The sequence below is a fragment of the Podarcis bocagei genome, assembly GCF_964188305.1.
Source record: "Podarcis bocagei genome assembly, chromosome: 17".
NCBI classification, from domain to species: Eukaryota; Metazoa; Chordata; class Lepidosauria; order Squamata; family Lacertidae; genus Podarcis; species Podarcis bocagei.
Window position 1 is genome coordinate 38,836,390 of NC_138143.1, and position 14,360 is coordinate 38,850,749.

The following is a 14,360-nucleotide window of genomic DNA, read 5'->3' on the forward strand; positions in this document are numbered from 1 at the left end:
TAGTATCTGCCTGCAATGAACATCCTAGACTCCTGTTTCTTGCAAAAGCCTGTCATCTAGCCAATGCATAAAATATAGGATTTGCAACCAAATGATACTGGGGGGGGGGGGAGCTTGGTTATATGTAAGAAGATAAGACCAGTTTCATTTCAAGATTTTTAAATCAGGTATTTTGTACCAGTTTATGTCTAGGAAAAGGCAGATGGAGAGAGTTGACGTAATCAGAAAAAGCCTTTAGCATTGTGATCCCCAGCTTTCTAAATACAATATATTTCTGTTAAAAACTGAATGTTAGGATGTGCAAACATTTAGAACAGTCTTGGGAAAGGATCTGAACTGCAATATCATGAAGGATATGTGGAAGTATATATTTACCCAAGCAAACAGAATCTTCTGTAGCAGCTGGCCAAAGACTGCATCACTTTAAAATATGTTTTTAATGCTGTGCAGATGGTATAACACAAAAGAATGTGTCTTGCACAGACCACAACTGCTGAAGATGTAGAGAAGCTCAGGCTGATTACCAACATATCTGGCAGGACTGATGTAAAAATGTTTTCTTTTGGAAGGGATTACAATAATAAAAGAGAAAACAGGACAATCGCTTCTGTGAAATCCGTATGTTTTTTGCTTTTAGATATATAAAAGATGACATAAAACAAGAAAGTAAAGAACTAGGGCAGGATTCAACTAATCCATGGAAGCTCATGAAGGAATGTCTACTTGCACAATGGGGTTTTCCCCACTTTCTTCCACCCAGCACCCCTAAAATTGGCACTTGGAGGTGGTTGGGGAGCCCCCAGAACAGCATGCAGGGAGATGAGAGGAGGGATCATTCCATATGAAGTGTTTGCAGTGATAGAACATTTTGAATAGCACCATGTTGAATTCCACCTGAAATGGCATCTAAATTTATATTTTCATCTCCTTGGGGTATAGACCTGCCATACCAGCTCTTCGCAAAATGGCAAGTACATAGATAGTGCTATATAGTAGTGGCAGAAGTGGTGGGGGCAATGGTGGGAAACTGATATATTTTATCTAGACTGTGCTGAAATTAAAACAAAGCAATGGAGAATTTCTGAAGCCACAATGGGATATTAGCTCCACCCAAGGCATGGTAGAGAACAGCAACAACCGGGAAAAGATAGATATGATATTTTACAAGGACAAGAAGAAATAGAAGTTGTTAATATTGCAGTTGTTGTATTAGGGATTGTTATTTTGCCGGAGTGTAATTTAAATTAATAAGATTTTGGAACACAGAAATAAAGTAATATCATCAAACCATCAATTCTAGCAGGTGGGGGACCACCTAAATTATACAATTTGGTATCTGAATGATTGGTATTAGTAATTGTATTATAATTTGGCATTGTTATAATGAGACTGTTATTGTACAGTAATGGAAAACTAATAAAACTTATTATAAAAAAATATATAGAACTGTGCTGAAATCTGTCATCCAGTGTCTCAAAGTTTTTCTTCTTCTGCAAAAGAGGCTTCCATTTTTCTGTCTTCTTTTCTGGGCACCTGAGAAATTCTATGGAATTTTGGTCAGTGTGGGGTTTTGCGCTGACCTTGTCATTACAAGGTGGCCAGAGGTGGTGGGTGGTGTTTGCCCTGCCTTCAGCTAGTGCAAAAACTTAGTTGAATCAGTCCACAGAGAGGACTGATTCCAGCAGACCATCTTGTTCTCCCATAGAGGTTACAGTTGTCTTGGTGGAAGATGAACTGGTTCCTTGATCTCTCTCTCTCCAGTGACATAATTCCCCAGACATCCCCGTCATAGCTGTGAAATCATTTAAAGCGGGGGCAGAGAAGGAGAGACACAAACAGACACGGCATTGAAAAAGAGCAAGACAAGACATGAGTCAAGAAAGAAAAAGAACCAGAATGAACGAAGAAAACCCAAACATTTTGAATGTGACTGGAACTCCTGGGGGATTTTCCTGAGACATTATTGGCTTTTCAGAATAGTTTGTTCTTTCCAGATAGCATTTACTTTGCTGGCAGCTAAGAGAGGAGCTAGGCAAAGTCCCATAAAGAATTGAACGGGTCTCTGAGAGTGGTGAGCTTGGGCCATATTATCTGACCAGCAAAAAAGTACCCCTCTCCCCTGTTGTATCTTTGTAGAATTGCAGTTTTCTGGAGTACGCCTGTTGCTGAATCCTGTTGGCAATAACTGACAAACAACAAAAGGTGGGGCATTTCGATTCTTCCCTCATTTGAAGCAAATTCTGGAAGGAGGGTGTGTCAGAGGGACTGAGGTCTGCTTGATGGTCCTGTGCCTCGCTTGCCAGCCTATCTTTCACCTTGAGAGAACTATAGGTTTATTTCGTGCTGGCACCACCATACAGGTCACAGGTGGGGAATCAAAAGCCTAATATGGCCTTCTAAACTTCTCTACCGAGCCCTCAGGATCCTCCCTAGACCTCACTCTTTACTGATACTGTGCTGGGGGCCACCGTGAGTTCCTTCAGAAGTTTGCTCTCCAACTCACAGAGGCTGATGGAGGAGAATAGCACTCTCTGCTTTTCCCCACACTGTGCCCCTTCAGACACCTCCAAGTGTCCCTTTTATCCAGGGACACTCCCAGATTTACAGAAGCCATCCCGGTTTCTGATTTGATCCCAGAATGTGCCGCTTTTCCTTTGTTGTTGTTGTTTAGTCATTTAGTCGTGTCCGACTCTTCGTGACCCCATGTCCCTATTTTCATCGGAGAAATGTTGAAGGGTATGGAGCTATGCAACTCGCAAGCCCAGGAGATAAGTAACTATACAACCTTTAGAAGGCATCTGAAGGCAAAGGGGTGGAAGGAACAAGAAGCCCCGACAATAACGTACTGACATTACAAGCTACAAGAATTTGCTGAAATGGCACTGTAATGGGAATTGGGGTTGCTTGTGCGTAAACTGCAAACTGCTCCAAGCTGGTCGTATAGCTAAACCTTTCCCTGGTTTGACAGCCCTTACAACACGACTGTCTTAGTCACTGGCAGAATCCGTCAGTGGGCGTCTCCTAAACTTCCTCCAACATAGAAATTCTTTGACTCCAAGTCTCCTCCTAGATTCTCTGCGTGGAAGCCTTCTGCGCAGCGTGGGCGTGCCAAGCGGAGGTCCTGTGCTCTCTCCGCTGATCTCTCTGGAAGAGTCTCGGAGCCTCCCCTCCGCAGTACTCTCAGCCTCCCCTTTCTCCCTGGTGTCCCCTGGATTTCCTTCCCCAGCGGAAGCTCTCTCTCTCTCTCCTTGCTAGTTCCCTCCCCTGCATCATTGGAGCGTCTTACCTCTCCTCTTGCCTCTGATGGCAGTTCCCTGACAGGCACAGTTAACAAATACCGTATTTTTCACTCTATAAGACGCACCAGACCATAAGACACACCTAGTTTTTGGAAGAGAAAAACAAGAAAAAATATATTCTGAATCCCAGAAGCCGGGACAGCCAGCGGGGTCGCAGTGCAGCGATCCCGCTGGCTGTTCTGGCTTATGGGATAGCCGCGCACTGTGCTACAGAGGCTTTGGGCGGCTATCCCTGAAGCCTGGAGAGCAAGAGGGGTCGGTGCACACTGCCCCCTCTTGCTCTCCTGTCTTCAGCGAAAGCAACACGAAGCCATGGAGCCTGCATTCGCTCCATAAGACGCACACACATTTCCCCTTACTTTTTAGGAGGGGGAAAGTGCGTCTTATAGAGCGAAAAAATACGGTGCCCTGAGAGGCAATTCAAAACAAAAATTTATGGAAAAGTGGGATAGATATAAAACATATGTACAAAAATACAGTAAAGGTTTGCTATCTATGCTAGCATTTGATTGACGCTGGAGTGAGACTGAGTTGAGAAATAAGACTAAGAGCACATACTGATATAGGAATGTATTAGATAATATGTAAAGAAATATACAATAATAAGAGTACATTCATTTGTAAAAAAGGAATATACAATGGGAAAGACAGGAAGTCTAGTGTGCTGGTATGTATATGATTTTGGGAGAGAAATTTGTTTTTGTTTTTTCTCTTTGTTCTTTTTCTTTTTGTTTCATTTTCTTTCTAGGTATATAAAACTCGTATATAATTTATGTATACATGTTGGAAATTATATTACAGTAAGTCCTGTAATGTAATATGATGACGTTTACCGATGTAATAGAAGAATGTTAACAAATAAATAAAATGCAAATTCAAAAATAAATAAATAGAAGGCATCTGAAGGCAGCCTTATATAGGAAAGTTTTTAAATGTTTTTTTATATATATATATATATATATATATATATATATATATATATATATATATGTTGGAGGCCACCCAGAGTGGCTGGGGTAACTCAGTCAGATGGGTGGGGTATTATTATTATTATGGAATAGGACATCCATATTTTCACCTGAAAAATGTTGGAGGGTATGCCCCTCAAATGGGGAATTCTACCACCTGAGGAGAGCTCATGTGACAAAACACTGTAGCCTTAGTGCAGTTTAAAATACTCTTAATAGAATTTTTAAAAACCCAAACAGATGAGATTTCTGCTGTGCCTTTAAAAAGAACATTAACTATACAGTACTGTAAAATCTTGGCACGTTGTATCCGGAGTGATACATTCACTAGATTTGAAAAGCACCGATGCACAAAGCCAAAAAGCATTTCCTAAACCCATGACAATAAGATGTTAGCTCTTCCCTACCATAGTCTGCATCTCTCATTACCATTCATCACATTTATGGTTGCATTTAATCCTCAGTTGGCTCCATTATTTATGTGGAATTTGTTGATGGCGGCCATAATGAGCAGTGCCCCGATAGGCATGGAGCTCATTTCACAGAAAGTGTGGGGAGGGAGGCTGCAGAGAGGGGAGGAAGGAGGAGGTGGGAAGCCTTATTTTGTTAAAGGGTCAATAAAGGTTGCTCGATCCACGTTCTAATGAAGCAAAGCGGAATAAAACACCCAGGGAGAAGAATTTAACAAATAATCAAGGCTAGCCTTATGACCAGCAGTACACTCTGGCCCTGCTAACAAAACCGCTAATGCATTATCTATTAATATTACATTTTTAAAAGAATACAGCGGAATAATTGACCCTAATTTGTTAATCCCGGCCACAATAATTTATCAGCCCCTCAGCAAAGGACAGTTACAGTGAATCATTTGCACCTTTTTGCACGGCTACATGGCCTACTTTATAGTCCTCTATTTTGCAGTTTGAAGAGCTGAATGGTCTGGGATGGAAGATATACCCAAAGAACAGGAGCCCACCCACATATGCATATCCTGCAAGTGTCCCCATTTTCCAGGGACAGTCACAGATTTACAGAAACCATCTTGGTTTTTGATTTGATCCCCAAATGTCCCACTTTCCCCTAGGAATCCCTATTTTCATGGATGAAGGGTCTCCTTGTTGTTGTTGTTGTTGTTGTTGTTTAGTCGTGTCCGACTCTTCGTGACCCCCCAGACCAGAGCACGCCAGGCACTCCTGTCTTCCACTGCCTCCCGCAGTTTAGTCAAACTCATGCTGGTAGCTTCGAGAACACTGTCCAACCATCTCGTCCTCTGTCGTCCCCTTCTCCTTGTGCCCTCCATTTTTCCCAGCATCAGGGTCTTTTCCAGGGAGTCTTCTCTTCTCATGAGGTGGCCAAAGTCTTGGAGCCTCAGCTTCACAATCTGTCCTTCCAGTGAGCCCTCAGGGCTGATTTCATTCAGAATGGAGAGGTTTGATCTTCTTGCAGTCCATGGGACTCTCAAGAGTCTCCTCCAGCACCAGAATTCAAAAGCATCAATTCTTCAGTGATCAGCCTTCTTTATGGTCCAGCTCTCAATTCCATACATCACTAGTGGGAAAACTTTAACTATACGGACCTTTGTTGGCAAGGTGATGTCTCTAGGGTATCGTAGGGCATCCCTATTTTAATCAGAGAAATGTTCGTGGGTATAGAATTATGCGACCCCAGAGCCATGGAGTTAAGTAACTATACAACCATTAGGAGACATCTGAAGGCAGCCCTGTATAAAGAAGTTCTTTTGATGTTTAATGTTTTATTATGTTTTTATATGTGTTGGAAGCCACCCACAGTGGCTAGGGCAACCCAGTCAAATGGGTGGGGTGTAAAATATAAAATTATTATTATTATTATGGAATAGGATGTCTTTATCTTCATTGGAGAAATGTTGGAGGATATGTACTTAACTGTCAGGGGTCCTTTACCTTTACCTTCACCTTTATGTACATTATCATTATTGTTGAATCTGTGCAATGGGTTGAGCTCCTGCCACTTTGTCCCAGCTTCTGCCAACCTAGCAGTTTGAAAGCATACCAGTGTGAGGAGATAAATAGGTAAAGGTAAAAGGTAAAGGACCTCTGGATGGTTAACTCCAGTCAAAGAAGACTATGGGGTTGTGGCGCACATCTCGCTTTCAGGCCGAGGGAGCCAGCGTTTGTCCACAGACAGCTTTGTGGGTCATGCGGGTAGCATGACTAAACCGCTTCTGGCGCAACAGAACACTGTGACAGAAACCAGAGCGCACGGAAACACCGTTTACCTTCCCACCGCAGTGGTACCTATTTATCTACTTGCACTGGCGTGCTTTCGAACTGCTAGGTTGGCAGGAACTGGGACGGAAGGAGCTGCAACGGAAGTTCACATCATCGTAGGGATTCAAACCACCGACCTTCTGATCGCCAAGCCCAAGAGCCTCAGTGGTTTAGACCACAGTGCCACCCGTGTCCCTGGGGATAAATAGGTACCGCTGCATTGGGAAGATGTGCTCTGGCTTCCATCACAGTGTTCCGTTGTGCTAGAAGCGGTTTAGTCATGCCGGCCGCATGACCCAGAAAGCTCTCTGCGGAGAAACGCCGGCTCCCTCGGCCTGAAAACGGAGATGAGCGCCACACCCCAAAGTCAAATTGAACTGGACTTAACCATCCAGCGGTCCTTTACTCTTTTTTTTACCTTTGCATGGTTGGTCTTTCCTACTGCAGTGCCGTCTGTTTCTATTTCTGTTTTAGTAATTATTCCTAAATTTTTACTGCTATACGAAGATAAGCAGAAGTAGGCCTAGTAATCTTTCAGGTCTCAGAACCACTGTCAGGCGCAAAAGGGAATATACAGATTTGCATCAGCCCCTGGAGCTGGCAGACAGCAGGACGCCCCTCAAGTGGTCAAACCTCATGTTGATACTGGAAGTCTGGCTTTCTGCCTTTGGCCAGTCAACAGAGCAGTACCTTTTGCCTCATGCAATTCAATCCCCTCCAAATTCCTCAAAGCCTAGTGAGATGCAGCCACCTATGGCCTCAGTGGCCTTGTACTCAGTAGATGGACTCAAAGTGGATAAGACGAAGATGAACATAATTCCTAGCTTCTGTTAAATGCATATTCAACAAATGCAAATCAGCCCTTTATAGAAATACCAAATGGTTGAAGTGCTTACTCTTAAGTCTTGAGTTTTTAAAAGCTTTGCATTCCGCCTGCTGGTAAAAGTCAATAGCATTTTACTTCTAAAACTAAATTCAGCTTCCAGACATTTTGTGGGCAGACAAATGGAGGAGGGAGAAAGAGAGAGGGAGGGAGACTAAAAACGCCTGCCTTAGAGTGCTGCCAAAATTTGGTGTTTGCGAAATGTACTTGCAAGAAACATATGCCAATTCCAAAGCTCTGCAGCACTTTGATGAAGGAAGCGAGCGCTCAGGTGAAGAAATACTTATCCATTTCCTAGATCTGCAAGTAATGCACAGTGAATTGTGCACGGAGCAACAATGCTTCATGACAAGAATCTCATGCACACATTTTATTTATAGATTTATCTTCCACTTTTGCATGAAAAGGATCAGTGCTTTTTTCTGGGGGGGGGACTCATACCCCTAAACATTTTGTGGCTCTAAGTTTGGCCTCACTGAGGGGTTAGTATTTCAATATGAGTAGGAAAATGAGAGTACCCCTAAACATTTCTTTAAGAAAAAAGCACTGATCATTAAAAAAAACCCAAACCCTAAATGGACAATTCAGTGCCTTCTGCAGTGTATATGTTTGGGGTTTTTTTGTTTGTTTTAATCAAAAGATTTTCATAGATAACAATGGTACATACAACATCTCTGTTTTCAATTCATAGAGTCCTTCCTACAGATGAGTTACATTCGTTGTGAGACACTGTTGTCATACACATTGTGAGGTTGTGGGGGAGAGAATCGGGGAGAGGGATGGAGTGAGAAAGAAGGCAGGTCATGATCTTTCATTACAGTTTTTTGCTTAGTATATGTGCAATGTTTTTGTGTCAGCATTGTGAGGATAGGTTCTTCATTTGTCTGGTTTTTTGTTTTTGTTTTTGTTTGTTTTTTTGCTGGTGGTGTGAAATGTTGGGGAGCCCAGAGCAGGGTTGATAGTGTTTAGTTGATTGCAGTGAATTTTGTTTGTCTGTGTGAAGAGATGGGGGGCTGGTTGTTGGGTCAGATTAGTCATGTCACTTTGTATGTTGTTGGGGGGGGTTATGTTGTTGCTACAATGTATATGATTTCAACATGTCAAAAGATGAAAAATCATCCGAACTCAGAACTGGGTCTCAAGACAATCAAGGCCCTAGGCCCCATAGCAGTTGTTTTTGGAATTTCCTTCCACTATCCTGCCATTTTCTTGAACTAACAGCAACAAGGAGAAAGTGAAAGCCCTTAAGAACAATTCACTAGGGTTTCAAGACAGTTGCGAATGCTCATACCAGCAAGGGTCACTGGGAAATAGGAGTGTCAGAGAATTCAGACAAAAACAGGGAAAGAAGCAGAAATTACTGGTTTGCATATTCATCTGTGGTTGGGAACAGAAATCAGTCAAGTGACTATGAGAAGTATTTGTTCACATCACTGTTGTTTTAAGCCATCAAAAGTCATGTAATCAATTATTTTTAAACATTGTTTCGACATTTCCTCTACATGGAAAAGAATGGAGGTTTTGTAAGTTACATAAATAGTTAGCTAACTTATATTGTTTATTGTGGATAGCAAGACAAATAGCATAGCATTTGGCAGAAACTGAACTGCAGTAGAATGGAAACAGTGCTGATTGTGACAAATATAGGTCAGAATGAAAATTGCTGCCTTGTTAAATCCTTACTGGGAACCCTGTGAAATGGGGTTCCTGTGGATTCTGAGCTCGCTCCATGTTGCAAGAAACATAAACTGCAGTGCTGAGTAACAGGAAATATGGGAAATTCAGTGGGTCTCAGTAATATATTTTGGTTAGTTCCCAGTGTTCTTCAGCAGTTCTTCAAGCTTGTATGACAATGTCCAGATCTGAAGCAGTCCATACTGGTTTCTATGAGCTCTCCCTGCTACCACTATCACCCTGCTTTCTAAGTTGCGTGGCGAGTTCCCACCTCCCCCAGGAAGAAATATAGACACAAGACACTAAGAATTAAGGCTAATGGGCGAAACAGGCCACAACTTTATTGATTACAGGAATGAGTGGTATTGGCTTAGGCGCACGTGGGGTGGGTGTGATGCCCGCAACCCCACCTCCTCCCAAGCTCGGAAGTGGCTTAAGAGAAATGGCAGAAACAATACAAACAGCTTCCTGGAACTAAAACAGGAACATTGGTAATACAAGAATCCCAGGCCCAGACCCCAGGAAAGCTTGACCCGAAATGGATCCAGAGTGAACAAGCTCAGATAAAAAAGTGTCAAATCACAAACATCTCACCCTCATTTTATAATTTTCCCTGTTATGAGAAAAGACAGCGTCATACTCCTTTCAGGATACAGAATGGATTAGCCTCCATGAACAGTTTAAGTATTGGTCGTTCTCCTGACTTCTTCTACTTTTAATGCTTTCACCACATTGCTATATCTGCAATGCCCTGATGTGCGACTGTGGAGTCTTCAATTCCCTGTCATAACTTTAGGATGCTCCTGGCAAAGCCAATAAGCAATTCCAAGTCATTCGCAATGTAGGTGTCAATGACAGCCACCTCCAATCTCTTTCAGGAGAATTCATCTTATGTAAATTAATCCCATCCTGCTTGCTCTGGGGTTTGTCATACCATTTGTCCTTAAAAACAAGGTTTTATTTTTATTTTTTAATGGAAAAAACTGACCTACTTTTGACAATCACACTAATACCTGCTAAGTAGGAAATGGAGAGAGGGATGTAAAAATGAGGGGATCCAAAATGCCCTCATACAAGGTGAAGGTAAAGGACCCCTGGATGGTAAAGTCCAGTCAAAGGCAACTATGGGGTGCAGCGCCCATCTCACTTCAGGCCAAGGGAGCTGGCATTTGTCCGCAGACAGCTTTCTGGGCCATGTAGCCAGCATGACTAAACTGCTTCTAGCACAACACTGTGACTGAAGCCAGATCGCATGGAAATGCAGTTTACCTTCCCGCTGCAGTGATACCTATTTATCTACTCACACTGGTATGCTTTCGAACTGCTAGGTTGGCAGGAGCTGGGACAGAGCAATGGGAGCTCACCCCGTCATGGGGATTCGAACCACCAACCTTCCAATCGTCAAGCCCAAGAGGCTCAGTGGTTTAGACCACAGCACCACCCACATCCCCTTGCCCTCAAGGTGATTTGAAACAGGACAGAAATGTTCAAACATCCAGAAGGCAAGAAGCCTTGCCCTCTCTCTAATGTGGCTCTATGATGTAACACAGAGCCTAAACCAGAGCCGTAGCTACAGGGTGGGGGGCTAGCCAGGATTTTTGCCCCAGGTGAAGCCTCCAGAGGGCTGCCATTGAGGCTGTGTGTGTGTGTGTGTGTGTGTGTGTACACAAATACACATAGGGGACTGCCAAACTGGGTCTGACCCAGGTGAAATAAAGCCTAGTTTCACCCCTGCCTAAACTGGATCCAAACTACAAGAAGATTCCACCTAAACATTAGGAAGAGCTTCCTGACAGTAAGAGCTGTTCGACAGTGGGATTTGCTGCCAAGGAGTGTGGTGGAGTCTCCTACTTTGGAGGTCTTTAAGCAGAGGCTTGACAACCATATGTCAGGAGTGCTCTGATGGTGTTTCCTGCTTGGCAGGGGGTTGGACTCGATGGCCCTTGTGGTCCCTTCCAACTCTATGATTCTATGATTCTATGATTAGCTATATGGGGTCTTAAGGAAGTATGTTAAGTAATGCTGTGAGAATGATGAGCAAAAGGATATCCGTTAATCTTACTCCTTTTACACATGCACACATTGCATTTTTTGGAAAGAGAGAAATTGCAAATATAACATGTGGGGAGGTGGGATTCTCAGTAAAATATTCCACTGATCCTGACAAACATATAAATTGATACAGGTAGTCAATATCTCCAAATAGGTACCCAAATGAGTATTGTCGATTTCAAGCTATGCGTTCAAAAATAGAAAGTTAGCAAGATCTTCAGCCCTTTGGGGCTGATTGTACCATAAAGAATTGAGTGTTCAACACAGCAACTGCTTCATTTTTAAGCAATGAAAACCAGCAACACACACACACCCTGCCACCCCCATATCAAACAAGCATTACAAACATTTTAATGGGTGTGCTTTTCTCACATAAGCAGGGTTGTAGTGGCATATAATAAGAGCTAATCTGTGTAGCGTCACTGGCTCTTTTGGCAAGCCGAGATAAAACGTTTTGTTATTTGAAAAGTTTGCAGCAAAGAGCATAGCAGATAACCGCTTTCATATTTATGGTAGAGATTCCTCCCCTTAAAAAAATAAAAATAAAATCAGAGAATAATCATGTTTATAATGGAAATCCCCACCTACCCCAGTCTTGAAGATGAGCTATATTACTGCTCTGGAAGAAGGACACGGAGAGATTTCACAAGCAAATAGGACAATCTCTTTTTTAAAATGAGAACAAAATAAGCAGGCAGGGAATATAGCAAAGTTGCCGCCGTTCAGGCAACTGCAATATCTCGTTCTAAGCTATCCAATCATGCAGGCAGCTGCTGCGCTATCGTTTATATGCTACCAGGCCCCGGTCCAGGTGTGTTTTTGAAGCACATACTAGACAGGAACAAGAAAGATCTTTGCAGCCTTCAAAAACAGGAGCAGGCAACCCATGGCTCTCCACGTGTTTTTGGACTTGCGTGGCAAGTTCCTGCCCCCTCCCAGGAAGAAATAAAGACACAGGACACCAAGAATTAAGGTTAATGGGCGAAATAGGCCACAACTTTATTGATTACAGGATGAGCGGTATTGGCTTAGGCATTGGCCCTATCGACTAGCCGGCTTCAGCCCGATTGCATGAAGACCGGCAAGGGTTCACCACCAGTAGAGGGAGTCCGGCTGAGGCACGTCAACTAGGAGTTCCCCCGGAGTCACCACTTGGGGGCGTGCCTTGGGCCCACACCTCCATAGGCTTCGGACAGGGCAACACCCCCCAGAGTCCTTTATCGGACTACCCTTTTCTGTGGGGGGGGAGGTGATGGCGCTTCCCTCCCCCCCCCTCACATACACTTAACCCTCCCTTACCAATGCCTAACCGCCAATGCCGAGGAGTTGTGAAGAGTTGCTACGAGGTAGGCGAAAAACCAATTGGCTGTATATGCCAATTTCCAATTGGGAAAAATTCCTACCAGGCCCCGAGGCAACCAACCGAAGTCCATAGCAAGTCAGGGAGCCTACCTAAAGGGAGGGAGGTGGACAACTGAATCAGCTGGCCGGTGCGGATGCAAGAGGGAGAGCCTCGGCCTACCAGCTCTAAATAGGGCAAGCCACGCCCCCTTCCCCAGCCAGCTGATTGGCTGGCGGAGAGGATGACGCGGCCGAGGATTCCCCTAATCTTGCGGGGGCTGTTCCCAGCCCCCGTGCACGTGGGTTGGGTGTGAAGCCCGCAACCCCACCTCCTCCCAAGCTCGGAAGTGGCTTTCCATCACTCCTAGACTGCAAGGAAAACCAGACCGGCCACCAATCCAATGGATGAATTGAGCTACAGTGGTGCCCTGCAAGACGAATGCTTCGCAAGACGGAAAACCCGCTAGACGAAAGGGTTTTCCGTTTTGGAGGTGCTTCGCAAAACGAATTTCCTATGGGCTTGCTTTGCAAGACGAAAATGTCTTGCGAGTTCCTGCGGGTTTTTTTTCCTCCCCCCCCTTTTTCCCAAGCCGCTAAGCCGCTTGTCAGCTGTTCCTAAGCCGCTAAGCCGCTTAACAGCTGATCCACTAAGCCGCTTATCAGCTGATCAGCTAAGCCGCTTAACAGCTGATCCGCTAAGCTGCTTATCAGCTGATCCGCTAAGCCGCTAATAGCGCTAATCCGCTAAGCCGCTAATGGGCTTGCTTCGCAAGACGAAAAAACCGCAAGATGAAGAGACTCGCGGAACGGATTCTTTTCGTCTTGCGAGGCACCACTGTAGCTAGTTCTACACTTTACACCTTTGGCTGCAGGAAGGAAGCCTAACTGTGGCCTTTTCTTCCATGTTTACCTTTTATGGGGCTGTTATCATTATTTGTATATATTAGTCACTCTTTCACAAAGGTGAACTCAAGGCAGGGTGGTGGTGGTGGTGGAATAAGTATGAAAACAAGAGTAGAAACGACATGAAATGCTCGCTGATAATATTGTTATAAGGGTGGGGGAGAGGAAAACCATGCTAAACCCAAGGGATAAATGAATATCAGAATCCTGCTAATAATTGGGATACTGAAGGGCTGCAGTGTAGCCTATGCAGACTAGCCTGGCTGGGCTGGTTGAATGTAAGTCACTATGAAACAATAAACAGTTGTTATCACCTCAAGAGGATGTTAAAGATAATGTTTTAATTTCCTGAAATGGGAATGTTTGCTCATGTTGAATTGCTTTGTATTTTTAGCATGGGGTTTTCCCTTTGGCAGGGACGCGGGTGGCGCTGTGGGTTAAACCACTGAGCCTAGGGCTTGCCGATCGGAAGGTTGGCGGTTCAAATCCCTGTGATAGGGTGAGCTCCTGTTGTTTGGTCCCTGCTCCTGCCAACCTAGCAGTTCGAAAGCACGTCAAAGTGCAAGTAGATAAATAGGTACCACGCCGGCAGGAAGGTAAACGGTGTTTCCGTGCACTGCTCTGGTTCACCAGAAGCGGCTTAGTCATGCTGGCCACATGACCCGAAAAAACTGTCTGCGGAAGCGGACAAACGCCAGCTCCCTCGGCCAATAAAGCGAGATGAGCGCCGCAAGCCCAGAATCATTTGCGACTGGACTTAACTGTCAGGTGTCCCTTGTAGCTCTCATGTGATTGGGGTCCTGTGCCTCATAAATTCAAACTCCACACCTTGAATTGAGCCTGGAAACTAATTGGTATCTAATGCAATCATGCCAGGATTGGTGCTATATATTTCGGACCACCTTGACCCAGTCTGCAGTTTCCGAACTGTCTCCAAAGGCAGCCCCCCATACGACCCTTTGCAGTAATCTAACCTAGAGGTCACCAGAGA